A 15,950-nucleotide genomic window follows, 5' to 3' on the forward strand; every position below is an offset into this window, starting at 1 on the left:
CGTTTGTGGCTGTATTTTTTCGCTTTGGAAATCAAGGGGGGAGGGGGGACACACCGGGCGCAACTGCCGGCAATTACTGGCAGTAACATCAGGAGAATGGCATAACGATTAAATGCGAGCGAGCGAAGCGAGCTAGCTTGAAAATTTTGACATTTTACAGTCCCCAAAACTGTCGTTTGTGGCTGTATTTTTCAGCTTTGGAAATTAAGGAGGCGCACTGGGCAAAAACTACTGGCAATTACTAGCAGCAACATCAGGAGAATGGCATAATGATTAAATGCGAGCGAGCGAAGCGAGCGAGCTTCAAAATTTTGACATTTTACAGTCCCCAAACTGCCGTTTGTAGCTATATTTTTTCGCTTTGGAAATTAAGGGGGGCGCATCGGGTGAAAATTGCTGGCAATTACTAGCTGCAACATCAGGAGAATGGCATAATGATTAAATGCGAGCGAGCGAAGCGAGCGAGCTTCAAAATTTTGACATTTTACAGTCCCAAAACTGCCGTTTGTTATAGCTATATTTTTCGCTTTGGAAATTAAGGGGCCGGGGCGCACCGGGCGCAACTGCTGCCATTCACTGGCAGCAGCATCAGGAGAATGGCATAGCGATTAAATGCGAGCAGGGATGCGAGCGAGTGGAGCGAGCGAGCTTTAAAATGTTGACATTTTACACTCCAAACACTGCCGTTTGTAGCTATATTTTCGCTTTTGTTTGTCCCACTTTTATGGGAGAACCACCCCCTCCCCCCCCCCCCATCGACGCCTCTGCATATGAGGGTGCTTTTTTAAAGTGAAAGATCTGCTGCACACTCTTTGATTAATTAGGGAAATATACGTCAATCTCAAAAGTGTACAAAGTCTATCGAAAGGGATCCTGTATAGCGGAGCTTTTGCATGTTTATGACTTCAATACAAGGATCTGTTGCATATAGTTCTGGCGATGTTTGGACAATTTTCCATTAAGAAAGTTCGAGATTTGTCCTCATCTCGGGAATTGCTTGGGGGATAAATGATTTGTCTGCCTAAACACTTCCGTAAGGGCGGGGCAAATGCCCCTTTGCCCCCCCCCCCCCCCCACCCCCACCCCCGAGATAGATCCGGTATGCTCATAGATGTATCCTGACTGAGTCACCAGGCACTGTCGTTTCTCAGGAATGATTCAGGAAATGGAGGGGGTTCAATTATGGCGATATAGTTTTTGTTATGGTTTGTTTGTTTGTTTGTTTGTTTTCGTACATATTTTGCAGATGGTCCCCAGTTACTCGCGTCATAGCATGTTTACATATACTCAAGTAGGCCTATACTATTTGACGTTGTCAACGTCTGAGCCATACCTTACAGTGTATGTCAATGTTACTTTCGTCGCGAGCGAGCGAAGCGAGCGAGCGCTTGAGAAAATTATGTATGCATTTTCCTACAAGATAGAATACTGTTCAGCTCTGTTGCCTGTCTGAAGGCCGGCGTACAAACTTCATGCAATATGCCAAAATTGATACAATCACATTTCTGCTTCCTCCATTTTTTTTTTCAAAATTCAGGGGGGGGGATGATTGTACAGGCCATCCCCCCATCTCCATTTCAGGGGGGGGGGATATATCCCCCCCCCCCCCCAATCCCCTCCGGGATTTACGCCCATGCTCTGTATACTGTCATCCAAACCTATAGAGCAAAAAGAGACTGGAAACCAGACTAATATAAAGTGATTCCAAGAACTCTCGTAATCATGTACTCAGAACTGAATGACGCGCGCCTTTCAGCAGGAAGTAAAGATAACAGCAACAACAACAACAACTCGCAAAGCAGCTACCGTACTACTGTACCGATTTCCGTGCCGTGTGACATGAATTTACTAGTACTGGTACGTGCGCCGAAGATGCCCGCTCGCTCGGGACGGCTGGTCTTCATTCTTCCTGGAAAGACGATCTCGAGGATGTTTAACTAAACCTGTATACTAGTATTCATGTTCTACATGTGTTAAGATCAGATAGATAATGGCATTCTCGTGATCCTGGGTTTTCGTAAAAGTGACGCACCACAATGGTGTTTTTTGGGGGGAAAACTCCCGGCCGACTGAACACAGCAGACCACCACAGAGCAACTGTTCCAGAAATTCCGGTCCGTGAGCTGATCATCACGCCCAAGCTTCCGGGACAAGGGACGTGAGTTGTGTGGTGGTGGTGCCTGCCTCATCTGCATGCATACTATTCGGTAGCTGAGCAATTTAGCTGAGCTGAGCTGAGTAGGCCGAACTGTTGCTGCTCGGCGCGGCTTCGCTCCTGTGGCCTCCGCCTCCCTGATCCCTCGCATCACAGACAGATCTCTGGTATCAATCATGTCATATCTCTCTACTTTCAGGGCTAGTGGGGGAAACTCAGTTGTCAGTAGTACCTAACTTGTTAGACTAGAACTGTGACATTACAAACTATTGTTTACCATGTTTACGATTATTATTTAAATTGCTATTCTATACAGAGCTCAATCTATTAAAATCATAAGGTTCATTAATGTTACATTTGCAATGACAAATGTGTGTTTTGAAGGTTAAATCTTGTTTGTATCAATAAGACTTTGAGAGGACTTGCAGTATATTGTAGGTCCTAATCTGCTACTGTAAAATTGGAAACTTTCGCTTTGTTAAAATTTTCGCGAATTTTGTGCAACCAGCAGAACCCAAATCTAGCGTGAAAATAAAAGCACGAGTGCATATTTTTGCTTGCCATATGTTCCAGGAGTTGATGTCTTGACTCCGCAGAATTATAAACAAGTGAAACCTTTACGAAAAATTAGTCATGCGAAAATATCCACTCTTACAATAATCATTGCAACTAATTGACAAATTCTCCTTCTGACAGTTTTGTACTTCAACGTAAGTAAGCCCTTAATTAATCAATGTTTAGTAGAAGCCAAGATAAAAATTCATGAGCATACATACTGTAAAACTGAGTATGACCTCTTGATCCACTAGGCCTAGCCTAGAACAACAAGCTTTCCCCCAACACTACAGCGTACGGGTGGGTACAGGCAACAGTCACACTGAATGAATTTAATCCTTATGCAGGGGGTACTGCATACCGTATCAAATTAACCCATTCCTTACGGGGTAACTGGTAATACCAGGAGGTTCCCGTGGGAGCAACTGAAATACGGGAACCTAGTAATAGATACCAGGTTCCCAAGATGAAGATATGAGTGCCTACTTTTATGGCCTAAATTTATGTTTCTTTGTGTTGTAATGCCCAGAAAAATGGGTTTGATAAAAAGATGCGAGTTCGTTGTATCACCACGTTCCCATTCTGTTGGAAAAATGTGTAAATCACAGCATTAATACCTAAAGTTCTTCCGATTTAGTTTGCGCCTGCTTTACAATAAAACTTGTATGAACATTTATAGCGATTGAAGCTGAGCTCGAGTAGATTTCTGTATTTGCTGACCCAAGTCATCCCATTCAAGTGCTCGGTTTTGTGTAGAACAAAACAGTCTGTGAGCCCATCAGCGCACGCTCTTTTCATACCTTGCACTCGATCAATATTTTCATTGTTCATTGGCACATATAGTTGACCGTGGAAAGGGGATACATGTACTGCTTGACTGCTTTCGCTCAGGTGGATTACCAACATGTCCGTTCTTTGTTGATGGGCAAAAAGAATCTCGTTTGGGGACATTTAAGACACTCAAAGAATTGCAGAAGGAACGGGTTAATATTATAATAAGATTCTTCTGTCAAGTTGTTTTTATTGCGACTGATTAACAAATTGCCCTACATTGACATAAATCATGATGAGAATGACTAATGATGTTCGTCCTCAGACAGAGACAAAAACTACTTCTCGTATTGCTAAATTCTGTGCGTGCGAATATTGCTGATCAGTCCGAATCTCGCTCTAAAATATCTGATTCAGTGTGGACATACAGTCTTGTACATGTACATGTATGCCAGAGGTAAGCCAATCTGAGAGGTGTTGCTCACTCTGCCTTTTCGTCACTGACGTTTTTGTTCCTGCCTCTCCACACGCCTCACTTTGTAACCTGATCACACCAGAGCTGACCACGGATCACCAGGCAGATCGGGCTTGTGCCATTGCTTCCCATGTGTTCGGGTTGATGCTATGCAGCATTTCTTGGAAGCTTTTTAATAGTGTGTCCTTGTAGCGCTTCCTCTGACCTCCTTTAGAGCGCTTGCCTTCCATTAGTTCACCATAGAGCAGTCGCTGTGGCAAATGCTCAATGAACATTCTGAGTACATGCCCTGCCCATCTGAGCTGGGAGAGCTTGAGCAGCATATTCTCTCCATTCTGGCTCTATGAAGTACCTCTAATCTATGTGGGGCACTTTGTCTGGCCATTTGCCATGCAGCAAGTGAATAAGCACAGAATTGATAGTATTTTGGATAGTAGAAGCCATGTGATGATAAAAATCATAGGCATGGCCTCTGCCAGGATTTGAACCTACATTGTACGACCTTCCGATCACTGGACAAGCGTCTTATCCGCTAGAGGGCAAGTCCAAGATAACGCGCGCGTTACGTATGGGACATTCAGAGACTTTTATGACCTGAAAAATAGTGTTAATGGCCTTCGATCATATTTAACTTTTTCATGGTGATTGATATCTAGGAGAAGTATAATCATGTAAAAAATTGAGAAAAATGACCTTGGCAATTATATTCTAGAAGAGAAAATATGTGCCGTTATGTATGGGACCAGAAAAATTTTGTTTTTTCGAACATTTTTTTCAACCCCAAAACTCTCTGAAAGTATTTCATTCTACAACTTGTAACTCACTGTGATGAAAGTCACAACACTCAAGATTATCGCAGGTAAGTTTCATGTCATTAGGCAAAAAGCTCTAATTACAGGTTCTAATTAAAGACAGACATGACGTGTTACGTATGGGACAGTTACGTATGGGACAGTTTGTCCCCCATTCATTTAGTGTGTGAAGAACCATGTTTATGGGTATTTTGCATAATTATTGAAGTAAAAACAGTTGAAACTACTCAAATACTGATCCAGATTGTCAAGGAAACAATATTCCCCAAATATTCACCATCATAATCATATTCAATCATATTTTTATATTTTTATGACCAACCTGAGTATGCATGCCCTTTGTCCCCCATTCGTTTAGTGTGTGGAGAACCATGTTTATGGGTATTTTGCAAAATAATTTAGCAAAATACCCATAATTTTTTTTGTATAATTATTGAAATGGAATCAGTAGAAATTACTCAAATACTGATCCAGATTGACAAGGGAACAATATTCCCCAAATATTTACCATCATAATCATATTTATTCATATTCTATATTTTTATGGCCAACCTCAGTATGTATGCCCTATTTTTATCAGGATAGTTACTACTGAAAAATTGAATAGTTTAAAGTGTTTACTTCCATTGATGAAGGGCAGTTTGCCATTTATTTTCAATAAAAAACAACTTGACACAAGAAATATTAATTTCTATAAATAAGCAATACCTGCTGCGTGGAACCCCAGTGATCGAGTAGATATATTATGTCTGTCTAGCAGTCAGGTCATTGATTCGAGTCACACCTCAGTATGTATACCCATGAATTTTGTCGTGGCTACTATTGAAAACTGAGTAAGGACAATTTGTGTATCACTTGCAATAAAAAAAAATCATTTTATATTTTTCATATCATTATATTTTTTTAAACATATATCACAACCATTTCAAATTGGATCTCCATCACATAAACTTTGAATTCCTCTAGTCTTAGGATTGTATGCTCTTTAGTACAATAATGTAATTCATGATTGGTTTCCAATCATCTCATTAAATGTTGAAAACTGAATCCCCATTTCTACAAAAAAAACTATAGCATCCCTTTAATGCTGAGTTTTCATTGTGTATTTTGTCATTTTCCCCTCCCCCTTTCCAGGGTTCGAAATTGGCGATGGTCCGCTGGCCATTGGCCACCCAAAATCATGTCGGACTAGCTAAAAATCATAAAATTCTGAAGTAACTGGTCCGTCTGGCTAGCCAAAATATTGCGTCAGTGTCAAAATTGATTCTAAGTAGTCCGCCTGGCTAGTTAAAAAAAAAGTTAAGTGCGACCCCTGCTTTCTGAAAATTGTTCAGTCAAGTACATGTATTGTTTAAAGTGTCTATAACTCAAAAAGTAGCTACAATGTTGGGATGCTTTCTTCAGGATGATTGACCATTTGTGTACTGAGAGACCTTCCCAGCTAGCTACATGCATTCACATGCAATATGTATGAGGATGTCTCATACGAAACACATTTGTCCCATACGTAACATTATTTTAATGCCTAATAAAAAATATTTCTTTTACTGTTTTTTCTTTTTTCTATGGTATTTAATTTCTCTAAACGATAAATTAGAAGTTTCCAAAAGGGCATTAATATAACCTTAGCAATTTCAGAAAAAACCTAAAAAAAATGACCTCAATTTGTTACGTATGGGACATCTCATGATAGGACACGAGCTAATTTGCATAATCATTTGCATAATCCCTAAATTTTCATATCAAGTTAAACTATTTGATGAACTTCTTATGTCCACATATTAATCAAATATCATTTGCTTTCCATTGAATTAATATGAATTTTTATAAATGTCCCATACGTAATGGTGTGTTTCACATTTATGCAAATGAAGCCCTTGAAATTTGCATAAATTTACATAATATTATTTTTTCCTCCATGGAAATCAAAACTTCAACTCATAAGCTTCAAAATGATACCAAACATGTCAATATTGAGCAAAGATGAAATTTTGCCTTCTGAGGGGACCTTATCTTGGACTTGCCCTAGACCACCAAACATTTGCCTGACAGCCAGTGCTGGTTCTAATCAGCATACAGGGGGGTCCTGCATGTTTATTTAAAGTGATGAAATTCTTGTGTGGAGTTGCTTTTATTGCAATTGACAAAATAGTCCTACGTTGATTTAAAAAAAAAGATTTGAAGATAAAAAGACTGCAAACTTCATTGAGACCACCTCAGAATATTGCCCCAATTACATAACATCTTGTTATGTGTATGTTTGTTAGCCCGTTCCTTCAGCGATTCTTTGAGTGCCTTAAATGCCCCCAAACGAGATTCTTTTTGCCCATTGACAGAGAACGGACAGATTGGTAATCCACCTGTGCGAAAGCAGTCAAGCGGTACATGTATCCCCTTTTCCAAGGTCAACTACAAATGTACATGTGCCATTGAACAATGGAAATATCGATCGGGTGCAAGGTATGAATAGACGGTGTGCTGATGGCCTCACAAACTCTTTTGTTCTACACAAAACCAGGCACCTAAATGGGATGACTGGGGTCAGCAAACACGTACTGCGCTCACCTTCGATCGCTATATTGACATGTTGATACGAGTTTTATAGCAGAACAAGCATAAACTAAATCAGATGAAGATTAAATAATACTGTGATTATGCATTTTCACAATGGATAGAAAATATATTGTGATATCTTTTAATCAAACCCATTTTTCTCGGGATTTTAACACAAAGAAACATGAATTTAGACCACAAAAGTAGGCACTCTTGTCTCCATCTTGGGAACCTGGTATACCAAGTTCCCGCATATCACTTGCTCCCACAGAAACCTGGTATACCAGGTTCCCATAAGGAAAGGGTTAACAAGAGTGCTCTGTAAAATTAAGTTACACTGCCAGAAATACAACATACAAATGATTCGCGGATCTGAGCGCTTATGTAGGCATTGTGTGCACAAGATACATTTGAAACTATGGATGCTTAACTCATGAGGTGAAGCCAGGTGGGTTAAGAAATTCCATAATTACCGTGAACACACTAATCATAATGTCACATGAAAAGGTGTGTGTCATTTGTTGTACAAAATGGGAGGCATATTTGCTGCCGGAAAATCTCTTGCTTATTATATAATCTGATAGCAAATTTTACTGGATGTATTTCCTTTTGGCATGCCATACACACAATCGATTCATCCAGTACTTTCAGCCATGCATCCAATATTATAAAATGGGTTCAAGAATGTAGCCAATAGGAAGCGCTGAAATGAGTCACATGTGCCTTGGCTATTCTAGTCCCATTGCACTGCGTGTTAAATCCTATTGCCGATCGTCTGTGCGCGCGGCGGCTCCTTTGAATTGCATGCATACAGTACGCGCTGTCAATCCTGTGCCTGTAAACAACTTCTAGTTTGGGCTGCCGGCCGGCCGGCCTTTCTTCCCTTGTACAGTGCATGCATAACATGTGTGGCGTACGTATACTCGTACTCTTATACGTACACTTTGTACAGTACAGTAGACCAAGCGTTGTGGGACCGGACGCGTACATGGAGTCACTTTGAAGGGCAAATCCAACGATTTAGCAGGTTAATTCTCATGCCGTTTTTAGAGTATGTTGTCTAGTAGGCCTATACGAGGAGTCTATATCAAGTCTTTAAGGTAAAGGGTGCATATTCTATGTAAAATAAGTAAGTTTTCATGCGGGAACTTAAGTGTCCGGAAACCCAACCCCCCATCATACTTACTGTATGTGCGGGATTTCCGAGTGCGACGTGCGTAAATGTTTGGGACGAACATCTTCGGACGTCTTGACCCACAAAGGTACGTGAAAAACGCTGAAAAATGCTGTTAGTTTTCGACCCATTTTATAAAACAAATGATGCACAGGATTATTTCATGGCGTTAGTGGAGGCGTATAGCTCACTCTCGGGTATTTACAATGTAGTGCAACATGCACTCGGCTTCGCCTCGTGCATGTTTCACAATTGTAAATACCCTCGAGTGCACTATACGCCTTCACTAATGCACTCTATCCTGTGCATCATTTGTATACTATAAAATCTGAATGCATGATATTTAACTTTACTGGATGCATGGCTACACTTGTAGACCTAGCATTTAAGACAACATGCAGCCAGTACAAATAAACACACAGCTCTCAACCAATGAAATCACACTGTTTCCACGAGCGGTTCCATTGCTATGCAATATGATACATGTATAATGCAATGGTTACTGTATACGCTATATATTTCATGGGGGTTTTATTTTCGTGAATTTCGCGAGTCGGGAGCTATTCGCGAAATTAACAACTCGCAAAAATATTACCTTTCAAAATGAATCCCTTGCCTTGATGATACGAACATTTCAGTACTAGTATACCATGTCACGGCTTACTGAACAGACCATACTGGCTAAAAGCTTGTTTACGCACGTCCACGTCTACTTACGAATACTGTAGAGAGCCAATCCATTATTGCAAGGGGACCGCTCGTCAGAAATCTAGCGCGATGGACTTAACCACTTCAAAAATGTTGAATTCTAACTTACTACTTCGCAGGGTTTGGTAAGTTTTTTTCATGCAGTGTATAACTATTATCATTCTTATTTGCTAGTAAGTTGAAAATTCACACTTTCTTTGCCACTTCACATTTTTTCTGGTCCCCCAATTGCGAATATAACCACTCGCGAAAATGTGTGACAGCGGCAATTCGCGAAAATTTATGTGCGTGAAAATTATAGCATATACAGTACATTAATGCATATGAATGTTATATTGCCTCAGCAAAACTCTTCTCTTAACCCGTTGAGGACGAGTCCCGAGTATACTCGGACAAGTGTCTATGGAAAATGCGTGTTGTAGCAAAATCAGCTTGTCCTCAACGGGTTAAGATGAGTGAAGTCACATCTAGAAGCACTTTCAAAGAAAATTGCTGTAGTAATTATCTTTGATGACTCCAAAAGGAAGTGTAATTATATACCATATCAGATCTTTAAAAAAAAATAAAAATTCCTCTCTATTGTGTTTCAGTAGAAGGCATCGTACTATTGGTTGAGTTGTACGTGTATGCTGGATATCAGGAAGCAGCAGCATAGGTTTTCATAGATTCAAGTTTCCATTTGTGACCGTGCACCTCAAAACGAACATAAAGTCGCACACACTGATTTTGCGTGAGGACTGAAAATAAGTGAAATGGGTCAACCTAGCCGAACTTGACTTTTTCATATTTTCTGAAAGAGCGGGTCTTCTTTTACATTATGCTAAAATTTGGTATCATAAAACGGGCGGGAAAGTGTGTTTTTTTAGCAGTTTATCTCGAACACTTTTGATAGAATAGTGTGATTAGGTGTGTCTTTAGAATCCCTTTTTCATTTCTGAAAAACCTTGTCCACACTCTTCACTTTCAACTCTTATTTGAAAGGATAGTGCTACTGCTTTGAAAGTTAGCATTGATTATGGACAGAATGTGTTAATGAGGCACGCTTAATTTCAGTTTAATCTGATAATCCCTTCATTGTTGTTACTCTGGTGGTTTACTTCCTGTTTTTTGTCCCATTCATTGCACAGCCAGCAGGGTTTGGTAAAGATTAAGCGCTTCAGAGCCTCTTTTCTCAGTTCACACTTTTCCTGAGTTGGTGCTTTCTTTCCAATATTTATACAGGTTAGGAGAGTCCATTTGATTTGAGTTATACATCATTTTAAAGCTTAAAGTCTGCTCTTTCAGAATATGGTCTTAACTAAAAATTCATGTCTGGCAACTTTTTGTTTGTTTTGAGGTGCAGTGTCACATTTTGAAATGATGCTGAATAGGTGTTTCAATATTGAGTGGTGAACTCAGTCTAGATTGCTAGTTTTTCCCAAAAGGAATTAATTTTTAAAAGCTTAATTAGTGTGAGAACAAGAGGTAAAATTTGTTCATTTTATTCTAAACTTTATTAAAACAGGGAATAATTTTCCAACTCAAATTTGATTAGCAATTTCAGCCAATGAACAATATTTCACACGGTATCCTGTACATGTCTATGGAAGAAAACTGCTACACAAAAGTGCATAGCAAATTGCGATGCGATACCAGGAAAATTATTCCCTGTAAAAGTAGACCTCCAAACGATTTTTTTTTTTCATATTTTTGCATCTGAACACGAACAAATTGGTTAAACTGGGTACCTAGTTTCAGAATTTATAGTGGTTTGGATAAGAACATTTATAAGAATATTTTTGAATTCATGCACAAATTACAGTGAATGAGTATGATGACAGAGGTATGGTATGTTGTTTACTAAAACTGGACTAAAAACTAAAAACAAAAGAACAGTGAAATCAACCCAACAGGATCTTTTTGTCATTAAAATATGATCCCAAGGATTACATTGTATGACGTCAATACCATCCTGTATTGACATTTCATGCTTGAATCAAATGCAACAGTATTGAATGAGACTGATTGAGAGATGGTGTTCTGCATTGGTCTAGCTTTTGCCTGGGCGAAGCTAAAATGTGTTCACAGTGAGCTCACCATCCAGCACCAATTGCACATTAACAATGGATTGGCTCATTTATAATGAAGCCGGTGGATAGGTGCTGCCCAGAAACAAGTGAGGGAATGTTTTCCCTCTCTCAACTGGTGTAACAATGGCTCTGTGTGAGGTACGGTACTTGTACAGAGTTTCCAACCTGAATAGGTCTATAGGGTGCCGTGCTAATAATACTTAATAATGAATGCTATTAAAAACGACAACAATTGTTTTCACAATCTCCCCGGTGCAAAGTGTTATGTGGAGGTATCTCTGGCATGTTTGCCATTGTCACGGCTACTGGGGAAGACAGCGACCTTGTTCGCCTTATTCATTATTGTTTATCATTACTGTTAACTTTGAATTGAATGCTCTTATTGGAATTGAGCATTTCTATGGATACCGCATTGTAGCAAAATTTGCTTCCTCAAAAGAAATATGCAGTTTTACTAAACAAATAATGCACATAGTTAAGACACAATGCTGAAACGAAAATTTTTTGTCCCCGCCGAACGAGTTCGAGCAGGGGACTATGAAATGGGCTCCGTACGTGTGTGTGTCCGTGTGTCCGTCCGTCCGTCCGTCCGTCCGTCCGTCCGTCCGTCCGTGTGTGATCAAAATCTTCAATTTGCTACTTCTCTGTCATTTATGAGCCAATTTTGATTCTGTTTGCTTTATATGATAGCACTACATGGGAGCTTTGAAACTTCTACATAGAATTTCTGTTGTGACCTTTGACCTTGACCTTTGACCTATATTTTACATTTTGCTACAAAATGCTACTCCTTCGTCATTTCTAACCCGATTTCGATTCTGTTTGTTTTATGTGATGGCACTAGGTGAGGGCTTCAAAACTTCTACACAGAGTTTTGACCTTTGACCTTGATTTTTTACCTATATTGTACATTTTGCTACAAAATGCTACTCCTTCGCCATTTCTAACCCGATTTCGATTCTGTTTGCTTTATGTGATGGCACTAGGTGAGGGCTTCAAAACTTCTACACAGAATTTTGACCTTTGACTTCTTTGACCTTTGACCTTGATTTTTACCTATATTGTACATTGGCTACAAAATGCTACTCCTTTGCCATTTCTAACCCGATTTTGATTCTGTTTGCTTCATGTGATGGCACAAGGTGAGGGCTTCAAAACTTCTACACAGAATTTTGACCTTTGACTTCTTTGACCTTTGACCTTGATTGTTGACCTGTATTGCACATTTTACTACAAAATGCCACTTCTGGCGGGGACATATATTACTCACCGCGTAATTTCTACTTTTCCTTGTTTTTTTTCAAACCCACTTGTGCCCCAAATGGCCCATCTGGGGCTTTCCCCCTCAGGTAAGCTGAAAGATCATTTGTGTTGGCATAGTTTTTTAATATAAATGTGAAATGGGGACCAAAATTGGTCATTTTGAAAACTCCATGGTGGATTTTTCACCCAACTTTGCATGTACAAATGTAGCATTCCAGAAAAGGGAATAGGATCTCAATTTCCCCTGGGAGCACAAGGGCCAAGGTGGGGGTGATTGTGGTGGTGGTGGTGGTGGGTGGGGGGGGGGAGGGTAATGGCAGGGAGTAGACCGACAATACGCCTAGATTAAGGAATCTTTACAAATCTTCTTCTCTCATTTGAGCTGTTAATGATAAGCTAAGGTAGTGATTTGTGATTCAGATTTAGATTAGTGCCTGTAATTTTGAGTTTTGTTCTGGCAAATCAGGAATATGAGGTAGAGGAGAGGAAGTGGAGGGAGACCAACATCAGGCCAATCTGCACATTTTCATCATTTTAAAAATGCATGGTCAGTTTTTAACCACATTTAGCGGGGATTTTCACCAGGGTGATGGAATCTGTATCTGGATGGAATATGTACCATTCCCCACCTGGGTGCTCCAAGGGGCACAATGCCCCTGGGGGAGGCAAACCCCCCAAATTCAAGAAGTCTTTACAAATTTCCCATCTAGAACCAGAGGGGATAAGCTAAGACAGTGCTGTGAGTATCAGAAAAGAAGATACTTTGTTCGTAGCAGATCCTGGATGGGCTGGGGGTTCAAGTTACATGTAGGTATGGTGGGGGGGGGGGAGGGGCAATAAAAGGTCGGATTTGGCACCAATCCCAGTGCGTTATCGCAAGAGTGACAATGTAATTAATACAAGGTCATAGAATTTCTTATTCTAAGGAAGTTTTTAGTACTGTTTAGAATTGGAAATACTCTTGAATATATATCGATGTAGATTTTGATTCATCCAGGTAGTATGCTAAAAGCGTGTAATCTGTTCGACTGTTCTTACTTGTGAAAGTGATCCGAAAAATTCATTGACGTACAGACAATAAAGGCAGTAACATCGCCCATTCACCCTCCACGGATGAATGCTTGCCAGCCAGACAGAGCTGAAGAAGTGACTCGGAGGAGTAACGAAACTACAGTTGTATTTTCTCCAGATGGTTTTCACAAGTATGTAAGTCCAGTCGAACAGATTTAATTTACACACTCTTCTTTCACTTTCAACGTTATTAATAGTAGATTCAGGGTTGAGGGGAAAAGCAGTTTTTACACTGGTCTGTTTTTTCTTTAACTGCATAGTCAAATTTTGCAAATACGGTGTAGGCCTACTTGGCAGGTATTTTATTGCTGTGTTGCAATATGCAAATTGACACCATGTCCCATAGAAGCATTAACTCCGCCCCCTGGCTCCTATAAAATATGCAGAGTTTGCACTGTAAAAGGAGGAATGTTTGTGTGCATTTTAATTTCAGGAATTTGCGAAAGCCAAGATTCATAAAAATTAAAATGCATATGAAAGTTTTTGTCTACACTAAATGGATTGAATGCCAGTGACAAGTAAAAGTTGCAAAATTACATATGGAGGAAAAGGCCGTCTCCTCCAATTCCCTAAAATTTCATGCAGTGAAAATATTTTGTTTTACAATGGTCTGCAATACTGCATGGAAAGTTTGCTATACTACAGTGAGTGTGAGACCCTGGATCTCTCATCTAAAATTCTCCTATCACCTTTTCTTTATATTCTATGTACATTGTAGTCCTGTCTATTCTCAAAAGTCAAAATTGATGGAGTCAGAAATATAGTCTGAATGATATATTTTTCGACTCACAAGCATTGGCTTGGCAACATCCGCCCCTTAACCTCTCTGAACTCTCTTTTTTTTAACCCGCTTTTAAAGGTATTGTACAGTTTTGGTTGAGACCTAATTTCAGGTTTATAACATTTTTTTGGTGAGATGATGAGAAACTTCTTATGAAATATGAAAGAGCATGTAATTCTATAAGGAATTCAACGTTTATTTGACGAAAATTGGTTTTGAAATGGCTGAGATATCCAAAAAAGAGCGATTCTAATAAAGTGTGGGACCCACACTTTATTACGATCGCTTTGTTCTACTTTGTTTTTGGATGTTTCAGTCATTCCAAACCCAATTTTCATCAAATAAACTTTTAATTCCTCTTAAAATGGTATGCTCTGTACTATATCATAAAAAGTGTTTTCTTGGTATCTCGCAAAAAGTTAAAAGCCCAATTCTCATCGAGATCCACCAATACTGTACTATCCCTTTAATAGTGCGAGACACATCCACAGTGGCAGCTGTCTAATATGCCAGCTCCATGCAGTGAAATCTCCTCAGAAAAAGGCTTCGTTTTAGAGGGTGTTCATGTGGAAGGCAAGAAATTAAAGGGGAATTCCAGACAATTTTCATAATTTCACATCATGTACAACTGTAGTTCATAGCCATTGATAGTGCCTTGTAGAGATTTGTGGAATTTATTGTGTTTTTTTAGGAGATATGCTGAAAAACCCACAAGTTACACTGAACAGTAATGATCATGATGACATACACAATTGCAGGAGGCTCACTATTCCAGCATTGTAGCTATGTTACAGTCAGTCCGCAGCGCGAGCGAAAACGCACGTATTTATTCACGTCGTATGCACGGCTGAGCAGTGCTTGCATACGTAATGAGCAGATACATGGTCATGAATAAATCCGTGTAGAACGAGTATTTCTTGTCAGTTTTCGACACTTTTAATATCGACTGAAAGAGAAAACCTTAGCAAATATGCTCATGATCAAAATAAAACGAAAAGAAGATTATAGAATATCAAAATCTCTCTCGAAGTTTGGTATTGTATTCAAAAACATTCCTTCATGTTTGACGCCCAAAAATTAACCTGAAATCTTTCATGCCCCTCTAAAATATGGTGAAGACTATGTCCGCTAAAGTATATAGTATCACAATAAGGGCAGGTTTTCTCATCTTCATTTCAATACAGGTCAGGAACTAGCAAAATTCAGAGGCATGTCTAGCGTCGAGTTTAAAAAGATTATCCTCGCGTTCGCACCGTAATTCCGGGTCTGTGATTGGTCGAAATCTGTCGCAAGACGCGGCGTGTCGCATTGCGTAGTATCCATTGGCTGCTGACTCGATGCTGTGAGTTCAAAAACTATGTATCAGATAAAAGTGTCATTGATATGAGTAATAGCTGAATAGTGTACAATTGAGTTGGAGGTAATTTGAAAATGAAAGCCTATATTAGTTTCATGAAATCCATGATTTTTTTTAAATGTTAGGTTCCAGATTGTGATCGAATTTTCACTCTCTATACAAAACTTGAACTTTACACAGGAACCAATGATGTGTATGTGAGTGTG

At 39.5% G+C, this 15,950-nt stretch overlaps 1 protein-coding gene across 1 annotated transcript in view; it reads left to right on the forward strand.

The window, feature by feature from the left end:
• The first annotated feature begins 1,883 nt into the window (after positions 1 to 1,883).
• The window catches only part of LOC139722935 (uncharacterized), a 66,547-nt gene continuing 52,480 nt past the window's right edge, over positions 1,884 to 15,950 (forward strand). The window contains exon 1 of the mRNA XM_071634218.1: positions 1,884 to 2,322. The gene's annotated coding sequence lies outside the window, so the exon portion shown is untranslated. The remainder of the gene's footprint in view (positions 2,323 to 15,950) is intronic.

The sequence above is a fragment of the Diadema antillarum genome, unplaced genomic scaffold (genome assembly GCF_040938485.1).
Source record: "Diadema antillarum isolate AM-2024a unplaced genomic scaffold, OU_Dant_1.0 scf00000178, whole genome shotgun sequence".
Classification (NCBI taxonomy): domain Eukaryota; kingdom Metazoa; phylum Echinodermata; class Echinoidea; order Diadematoida; family Diadematidae; genus Diadema; species Diadema antillarum.